The sequence below is a fragment of the Emydura macquarii genome, unplaced genomic scaffold (genome assembly GCF_026122565.2).
Source record: "Emydura macquarii macquarii isolate MOO-44397 ecotype Brisbane River unplaced genomic scaffold, CSIRO-AGI_Emac_v2 contig_1355, whole genome shotgun sequence".
NCBI classification, from domain to species: Eukaryota; Metazoa; Chordata; order Testudines; family Chelidae; genus Emydura; species Emydura macquarii.
In genome coordinates this window covers 15,143-25,314 of record NW_027131492.1, presented here as the reverse complement: position 1 = coordinate 25,314, position 10,172 = coordinate 15,143, and the positions used below count along the sequence as shown (strand labels likewise).

Genomic DNA, 10,172 nt, shown 5'->3' with positions numbered 1-10,172 from the left:
CCTCCTCCGCCGGTCGGGCAGGCCAGAGTGAGTCCTAAAAGGGCTGCTCAGTTGCGGCTGCCTAGATGCGGGCCTGCCTCTGTCCACATGCAAAAATGACCATCTGACAGCCACCGCCCGCATGCCAGTTTGTGACTTTAAACTTCCGGTCATTGCTGACCCGCTCCTATTGCCGACATTGCCTTGGACGTGGCGATGAACATGGAGAACGCCTTTGTGTGATTTCTTTTAACTTGGAGACACCAGTGCTTGACAGGATGAGGCTCTTCTTCCAGTGACAAGGAAACCAGACCACTGGAGGCTGCCATCCTGCTTTGTCCACCTTCACAGCCATTGAGAGAAATTGTCTCTTCGTCCACCTGCTCTGCTGCTGAGGACTTATGGGAATCCCAAGCTCTTGTCTGACTAAAATAGACAAGGACCTCGTGGCAGAGGATTCCAGCATTTCAAGACCCACCAAAGCTAACAGGGAAGGAGGAAAAGAATGTGCCACAGCTCGACTCAATCCAGATCCACTCTTTCCACCGGGAACTGTCTGGCCAACTGTGGTAAGATCTGTGAATCCCAGACTGGTTTTGTTAGCCACCAATGGACCTACTAGCCAGAACTTGCCGTCATTTCATGGAAGACGATCACGTGTCAATTTTGCTAATTGTTTCGGTCAAAAAAAAGAAACCTTAAAAGAATTCCCCAAAACATCAAAACATTTTGTTTCCAAAATTTCAGAACAAAGCATTTCCAGATTTTCACTTCCAAATGTCTTTTTTTTTTCCAATAAATTTCCTTTTACTTTATTTATTTATTTATTTTAATTAAAACGTTAAAAAAAATGTTCAACATCCACACGAAACGTTTAGTTTCAGGTCAAATGTTTTGTTTGACCCAAAATTGCCAGAGGAAAAAAAAAAGCCATTATCTGCCCAATTCTTTCTTTGTCAATATTGATTATATTTTTGATGGGGAAGGGGAACCAAAATGATCATTTTGTTTTGATGTAAAAATGATTAATTTCAATAATGTTCAAATATTTTTTTCGACTTGATCAATTTTGTTTCTTCTAGATCTTTATGTGACATTAAAATATTAACTTTAATAATATTATATTTACAATGCTATCTATATAGTCGATTGAACCATAGACATAAAGGGCTGGTAGGGACCTCAAGGGTCATTTAACCATTTCCACATGTCCATGCAGGATTGATCCATCCACCCACTCATCCATCCCCCTACCTACCCATCCATCTGTATTCTGTGCCATCCATAACATCATAGATACGTAGGTATGGAAGGGACCTTGAAAGATCATCTAGTGAAGTCCATTGTCCCATGCTGAGGCAGCATTCAGTACATTTAGACCATCCCTGACGGACCTGTTCTTAAACACCTCCAACGATGAAGATTTCACCACTCTTCTCGATAATCTATTCCAAACTCTACTTAGAGTTAGAACATTTTTTCTAGGATCTTCGATTATATGTCATATTTTAATGTAATATCAAAGTCATAACTAAATGACTCTTACGCAAAGTAGATTGTCATGGGTTCAGAGGAAAACTCCTCTCCTGGATCAGTAACTCGTTAAAAGACAGGAAACAAAGAGTAGGAATAACTGGTCAGTTTTGAGAATGAAGAGAGGTAAATAATGGTGTCCCCCAGGGGTCTGTACTGGGACCAGCACTGTTCAACATATTTATAAATGATCTGGAAAAAGGGTAAACGGTGAAGTGGCAACATCTGCAGATGATACAAAACTACTCAAGCTAATTAAGTTCAAAGCAGACTGCGAAGAGTTACAAAGGGATCTCACAAAACTGGGTGACAGATGAAATTCAATGTTGATAAATGCAAAATAATGCACATTGGAAAAGAGAATTCCGACTATACATATAAAATGATGGGATCTAAATTAGCTGTTACCACTCAAGAAAGTTCTTGGAGTCATTGTGGATAGTTCTCTGAAAGCATTCACTCAATGTGCGGTGGCAGTCAAAAAAGCTAACAGAAATGTTGGGAACCGTAAGGAAAAGGATAGATAATAAGACAGAAAATATCATAAAGCCTCTATATAAATCCATGGTATGCTCACATTTTGAATATTGCATGCAGATCTGGTTGCCCCATCTCAAAAAAGATATATTGGAGTCAGAAAAGGTACAGAAAGGGCAACGAAAATGAGTAGGGGTATGGAAAAACTTCCATATCTGGACAGATTCATAAGATTTGGACTTTTCAGCATGGAAAAGAGACAACTAGTGGGGATATGATAGAAATCTATAAAATTACGACTGGTGTGGAGAAAGTACATAAGAAAGTGCTATTTTACTGCTTCTCAGAACACTAGAACTAGGGGTCACCAAACAAAATTAATAGGCATCAGGTTTAAAACGAACAAAAGGAAGTATTTCTTCACACAACTGTGATATAGCAAGGACAGAGGGCAGTGGGAGAGTGCTTCTATTTGTAATCCGGGGAGTGGGTTGGCTGTAGGCGGGGAGCACCTCCAAGCCCTCGTGGATTCCTGCTGTGGACAGACCTGTTTCCGGAGGCGAGGCTGTCGACTGACTAGCGCTAGGGGGGAGGCCATCCAGCTGCGGTGAATACATGGGGACGTCCGGACCTACCCGAGTGTGCGGATCGCCCTCACTGTGGGCGGACGGACCCACGAGATGGCGGTAGGGGTTGCACCCCACCTCCCTTACCCCGTTATCCTCGTCTGGGACTGCACCCAGGTCCTGCACACGGCCACACAGGAGCCCCCCTGGGAGCAGATGGCCCTAGAGGGGGACCCACCCAAGAGTCCTGCTGAGAAAGGGGCGGAGTCACCCTGACAAAGTCCACGCCGCCGGCTCTGCATGCCCCGTGTCCCCTGAGAAGGTACCCCCTGACAGCTGGGGAGTGATGGAAGGGCCCCGGAGAGGCCTGAGTTGACTTTAGTTGGGACCAAAAGGAAGATCCCACCCTCCGCCAGGCTTCTGAGCAGCTGGCTTATGTAGATGGAGTGGCCACAGGTGTATCGGCCACGGGTGTATCGGGTGTTCCAGGACCCAGGATCCACGAGCCATGCTCTCAGCTCATGGTCCACCAAACCCATCGGTGGGCGGTGCTGTGAATGGCGCACGCCGAATGCAGGAAGTGGTCGAAGAGGAGGTCAAGATAATGCTCGACCTGGGGTTATTGAGAAGTTGCGAAGCGAACGGCACAGCCCCATCATGCTAGTCCCAAAGCCCGATGGGACCTGAAGATTCTGTATCGACTTTAGGAAGGTCAATGCAATCTCTACCTTCGATGTCTACCCCATGCCCCATGTCCTCGAATGGTTAGGGGAGGCCCGATACATCACCACCCTGGATTTAATGAAGGGGTACTGGCATTTCCTGTTGGCACCGGGTTCAAAGGAGAAGATGGCCTTGGCCACCCCCAGAGGGCTATAGAAGTTCACCCGGATGCCCTTCAGCCTCCACAGGGCCCCCGCGACCTTCCAGCGACTCATGGACCGCCTGTTGCAGGAGCACACCAATTACACGGCGGCCTATCTGGATGATGTCATGATTTATAGCCAGCGCTGGGAGGACCACTTGTCTCGAGTGGCGTCCATCTTGTGGACCTTCCGAGACACCGGATTGACGGCGAACCCCCAGAAGTGCAAGATCGGGTTCCAGGAGACTACCTATCTGGGGTATGTGTTGGGGCGAGGGATGGTACAACCTTTGGTGGGAAACGTCCAAGCCATCCAGGACCAGCCGACACTGACTACAAAACGGCAGGTGAGGCAATTCCTGGGACCAGTCGGCTATTACCGCCGATTTATTCCCCACTTCGCCTTGATTGCGGCCCCTTTGATGGGGCTCCTGCTGAAAGACCAGCCACAAAGAGTCTGATGGACACCGGACTGCAACATAGCCTTCCAAACACTGAAAGACTGCTTATTTAGGGAGCCAGTCTTATACAGCCCTAACTTTGACCAGGACTTTGTGGTCCAGATTGACGCCTCCGCCGTGGGGCTCGGGGCGGTCCTCTCCCAGACCATCGAGGGAGAGGAACACCCAGTGCTATACATTAGTAGAAAGCTGTTCCCCCGGAGCAGAACTATTCCATGGTGGAGAAGGAGGCTTTAGCGGTTAAATGGGTGATGGAGGTCTTGCGCTATAATCTTCTGGGAACCACCTTCACGGTGGTAACGGACCATGCATCCCTCAAATGGCTGCAAGTCATGAAGGACACAAACGCCCGTCTCATGAGATGGTATCTCGCCCTCCAACTATTAGCTGATTCTCAGCCTGGCCAAGCCTTGCAATTCTACCCTGAGTCTACTGTGGGGATGTAAATAGCTACATGTAAATATAAACATCTAGGAACAAAGAATGAGGCTGGGGGACTCTATCCTGGGAAGCAGTGACTGTGAAAAAGATTTGGGAGTTGCAGTGGGTAACAGCTGACCATGAACTCCCAGTGCTTGTCTGCACTCCAGCTCCATCCCTGTAACTATGTTGCTGCGATGCCGCACAATAAAGTTTGAACTCCACGAGACTGACTTCAGAGCCGTTAAAGCCACTCAGCCACGCGTATCAATCCACGAGATCAGATCAAAGGCCTATGCACTGTTTATGACGTTTTAAAACCAGTCTCACAGTTTTTAAACTGGTCTCCCCGTCGTCAGGCTGATCGCACGCTTTTAAAAGCAGTCTTGTGGTTTTCAAGCTGATCCCACAATTCTAAATCAAGTCTCACAATTTTAAAGTTCAACGTCTTGATTTTTAAACCAATCTTGTGAACGTCTGGCTGCCTCATGGTTTTTAAGCCAATCTCCCCCATTTTAAGCCAATGTCATGATTTGTAAAGCAGCAGCCTTGTGAATTTCTTAAGATGATCTCATGATTTTTAAAGCAATCTCACAATCTTCGGGTTGATTCAGTCACACATTTTTAATCCAATCTCAGGATTGTGTCAGGCCTGACTTGTAACTGTTTGCTGCTTTGGACTGGTCACTGTCCCAAAATCACCTGGGCCAGCTCCCCTCACCCCATTCAGCACCCCCAGTGGCCGCAGGGAGGTGAGGGGAGGGATGGCTGGAGCATGTGTATGGTGGTTTATTGCGGCAGGCATGACACGCTGTGAGCTCTCAGTTCAATCCGGCGCACCTCTTCGCTATGGTGCACCTCACCCACTGGATAACTTTGCAGACGTTGGCGAAGACCCTGGGCTGTCCCTTCAAGGCACAGATGGACTTCCCCCAGGAGACCACACCCTGCAGCTTTCCATTGCAGACCAGTGGGCCACCAGAGTCACCCTGTGGAGAAAACACAGAGCCATCAGCAAATGCCCTCCACACATGCATGCTCACACACACACACAGATCTGGGCCCATCGCCTCCAACAGGGGGCGACAGAGACACCCACATACACACACGCACACAGAGAGGGACAGAAAGGGTTTAAAGAGCAGCAATGGTTCAAGTGGTCACACCTGTGCTGGGGATCACACCCAGGAGGTGGCTGTACATGGAGGGAAGCCCAGCAGTTCGGGCTTTAAGCGGATGGAGGGCAGATTGGCTGCTCTTCCATGAGGCATGAAGACCAGCTGGGGCCAGGGGCTGAGTGACATCTGCCCCTCAGCAGCATGCTGAGAAGGATTTGGGGGCAGTGGGGGATGATCAGAGTACAAAGCGAGAGTATTGAGCGGGGTGAGCTCCGACACCCAGAAACTCAGTCACACCCGCAACTTCCCCGCTCTCCAGGAGACCTCCTTACCCGGCACGAGCTTATGCCGCCTTGTGGCACGCCAGCACACAGCATGTTGTCTGTGATTGTGCCTCCATAAGTTGTCTGGCACGTGGCCTGGCTGACGGTATAGATATTTGCGCACTGCAGGATGTCAGGTCGCTTCTCTGGGCAATGACAGAAAAACAAGTTCATGAGTAGGGTACAAGGTGCAAGAGACGTGAAAGATCCTCCACTGGCGTAAACTGGCATAGATCCACTAACTCCAATGGAGCCATGGCCGATTGACATCGGTTGGGATCTGGCCCTAGTGACTCTAATGGAGCTTCGGCTGATTGACACCAGCTGGGATGTGGTCCTGATTGATACAAGCTGGGATCTGGCCTTAGTGATTCCAGTGGAGCTATGGCCAACTGACACCAGCTGGGATCTGGCCCCATTCCTATTCTATAAAAGGAAACTTTTGATGATTCAACAGAGAAGCCAGAAAAAAACCCCAACCTCATTTCAGGTCAAACTAATTGTTTCGTTTAGATCCAGTATTTTACGTTCTAGTATAATATTTCGTTGTTATTTGAAGTGTGTTTGTAACATTTTAAAATTGTTTAAAAAGAAAAGGAAGGGTAATTACATAAGGAAATGTTCTGAACAGAAAAAAAAAATCAAGCCATTGTGACTCAGTGTTTTCAAAATGCAAAATTTGGACTTTTTTCAGAACATTATTTCTGAAATGAACAATTTTGAGCAATCGCACGAATTGGTGGGACATTTGGTGATATTGAAGCTGCATTTTTCACCAAAAATTGTTTCAGTTGGAAGATTTCCCCCAGGAGAAGCCAAAGACCTTTGACAGCCTGTTAACGAGGTCTCCTTAAAGACCTTCAACTCCCATTCCCAAACTGAGCCCAGCCTCAGCTCCTCCTGTCTACACCAAGGCACATCATACTTTGGGGTGAAGTAATGGTGCCCCATCCTGACACGCTGCATTGTCTTCCAGGAGCGGGACAACTGGTAGGCAGGCTGATTGTGTTCACGTAGCTGTTGAGTTGAGCGGGCTCATCCAACTCCAGAAGCATGAAATCGTTGTCATGAGGCTTGAGGTTATACTGAGGGTGTATAAAATAGTTGCGGATTCTTCGTATCTGCTCTGTGCCTTCGTTCACCTTTAGATTATAATCCCCAGACGCACCTGCAGTGAGCTACATGGAGAGAGGCCACAGGAAAAGATCAATAGATGGCTATTCAACTAGAGTTGGGCCAATCATAGAGTTTTCAGTGTTGAGGTAGCCTCCAAGACCTTGTCAACTTGGTTCCCCAAGAACTCCGTTCTGATCTCCGATCATCCAATCTTATTTCTTTCTTGGCCTCCGCTTAAACTCCATAAAGTTAATCAGACTTGCGTGTAAGGGATGGGTACGGGGCATACCCCAAATCCATACAATTATACAAGTATTGGTACCTTGTATACAAGTTTAACCCTCTTCTGATACATGCGTCCTCCATTTTACATTGTCTCATGCACTTTATGGTTGGTCCAGTTATTGTTCAGGCCCAGTTCATATACATCTCATGCATAGGCGCCGGGTATATAAGGCCAGGGAATGCTTTGCCTTTTCTGACAACCAGGCATGGTCCCATCCACACTCTGCCCCTTCGTGCTCTGTCCTGCTGGCATGGGCCTGGCAGCGGTGGCTCTGTCAACCCGTTGCCTTTCCGCTGAAGCAGGTGGGGGCTAGAATGCAGGTGGCTGCCCAGCCAGAGAGAGGGGGCATCGCAACGCCAGTGCAGGCCGGCCCTATCCAGCTCTCCAGGGCTGGGGCTGCTTAGCCTGCCCAGTGCTCAGGCCATCTGGCGCTCTGGTGCTGGGCTGGCCAGCCCAGGGCCATTGTGGGTTGGGGCAGGGGAGCGCTGGGGTGCAGGCTCTGGGGGTGCTTGGGTCGCTCAGCACTGGTGCTGGGGTGCTCCGGCACACACCCCACCCGGATCCGGAGAGCCTGGCTGGTGGTCAGGCTGTCCAGGGCGGGGCTCTGATGGGAGAGGGTGGTGGATGGGGCTGGGCTTCAGGAAGAAGGGGCGGGGCCGGGGATAGCCTCCCCAGCTAGACCGGTGGTTCACGAGCCACCCTTGGTATCATGCTTTTTTCTCAAGCTACACGTACACAGCATATTTAGTTAGTTTTCTTCCTGTGTTTATTTGGTTTCCTCCCTGTCTGCATAGCCTCCTTCCACACATTCTTAGCCACTGTTGCTGATATGATTTCTTGCTCCTGGTTTCACACAGGTGAAATGAAGAATTTGGTGAATTCACCATGAATTTGTGGGACATTTTTGTGTTATCAAAGCTGCCTTTTTCACCAAAAGTCATGAATTCCGTGTCCTTGGCTTTTGGGTAGGGTGACCAGATGTCCCAATAATATCAAGATCATCCCTATATTAGGGGCTTTGTCTTATATAAGCAACTATATCCCCCTTCTCCCCCCACACCAAAAAAAAAAAAAAAAGAGTCCCGATTTTTCACACTTGCTACTTTTGGGACCCACTTAACATGGTTATTTTGACGTTTGCCTTATCCTGGATTCCTGTGGCCTGCTCAGACCTAGTTAAACCTATGTGTGAGCACTGAGAATTTCAGAGAGTCAAATCTGGGTCAAAGATTTCAATTTTTCCAACAAATCAAACAGTCGGGGGCAAAAGCTTGTTTCAATTATTGTGTAACATTTCTGATAATAAACTTACAGGGAACTTTGAAAGAAAAAGTTGTCTCTAATGAAAAAATCAAAACATTTTGAAAATGTCGACATGAGACATTGCGATTATTTAAATGATTATTTATAGGTTTTAATTAGTTTTTCCAAATAGAAAAAATAGACCAGATTCATCCTAATACGCCAAGAGAGTTAGGACAAAAGGAGGTGAGGGGAACAACATATCTATCTTCAGGACCGGCGGTAATGATAGAGCTTTAAAAAGTCAGCCCAAATTGCTTTACATTTTTCGGGTGCGCCCATTCTGCGGAACGCCAGTCATTCAATTGCTGCCAGATCAGCCCTATCGCTGAGCGAAGCATCAATGTTTGGTGGGAATTGACTTTTCCATTTTTACAGGATTCAGTTTTTAGCGACCAGAGCCGCGTGTGGAACCAGGTTGCCTTGTCCCCAGGCAACCTCCAGCTGTCAGGAAATATATCTGAGGATGAAATGTAAAGGAGAGGGGCCACTGGAGGCGAATGGGGCTAAGGGCTGGGGAAGGTGCAGCAGGAGGCTTGGGCATGGATGGGGGACACCAAGGGTTATCCCCATGCAGCACACTCTCTCCCTTCACCCCTCCTTTGACTTACCCAATCTGTTTGGTGCAGTGGGCAGCAGTGAGCACCCACTTCCGGTCTATCAGGCTCCCGCCACAGTAGTTTCGGCCGTTCCTGAGGAGAGCCACCTGGTAGGGCCGTGAGCCGATGGGGCAGGGTCCCCCCCAATGATCCGCGGGTCCTCTCCCTCTGATGCTGCAATGGAGAGAAAGCATCCGCAGTAAGCGGAGTGACCATCAGCCATGGCCGTACAGATTAGCCGGTGGCAGGATGACCATGAGATGTTACTTGCACCCGGCTGTGCAAAAGAACAAGGTGATCGGAGGATGGACCTAGTGAGGTATTTCCGGCCATGATCGGGACACATTAATTCACCCATGTTCCAGAAAAAGGAATTCCAACTGGAACAGTTGTGGAGAAGGGTGCTAGGATGATTAGGGGGACGAAGTGCCGATCTTACAAGGGGAGGCGGAAAGAGCTCGGCTTGTTTTCACCTAAAACAAAGGCTGAAAAGGGATCTGATGGCTCTCTGTAAATGCAGCAGGGGAAAGAGCTAGAGGCAACATTGGCACACGAACAAATGGGGATAGAGTGGCCATGAATAAATCTAGGCTGAGAATGAGAAGATGGTTACTAAGTATGGGAGGAAGGGGGTTGTGGAACAGGAGTGGGGGGCAAAAATACTCATTAGTTTGAAGATGGAACTCAATATGTTTATACGACAGAGTTGCCCCAGAATGATAATACGTTCCAGAATGATATTTGCCTTTTTTGTAGCTGCATCACATTGTTGATTCATCTGCAATTTGTGATCCACTGTCACCCACAGATCCTTTTCAGCAGTGTTGCCACCTAGCCAAATAGTCCCTGTTTTGTAGTTGTGCGGTTGATTTTCCTTTCCTAAGTGAAGTACTTTGCAGTTGTCTTTACGGAATTTCATCTTGCAGAGTTCAGAGCAATTGTCTAATTTGTCAAGGTCATTTTGAATTCTAATCCTGTCCTCCAAAGTGCTTGCAACCCCTCCCAGCTTGGTGTCACCCACAAACTTTAGAAGTGTATTTTCCACTCCATTATCCAAGTTATCAATGAAAATATTAAATATCCAGACCCAGGACTGAGCCCTGTGGGATACCACTAGATACACCCAC

The 10,172-nt window shown here is 47.9% G+C and overlaps 1 pseudogene; it reads right to left on the bottom strand.

The window, feature by feature from the left end:
- Positions 1-5,122: 5,122 nt before the first annotated feature.
- On the bottom strand, positions 5,123-9,219 carry LOC137155380 (trypsin-like; annotated as a pseudogene).
- Between the last annotated feature and the right edge of the window lie 953 nt (positions 9,220-10,172).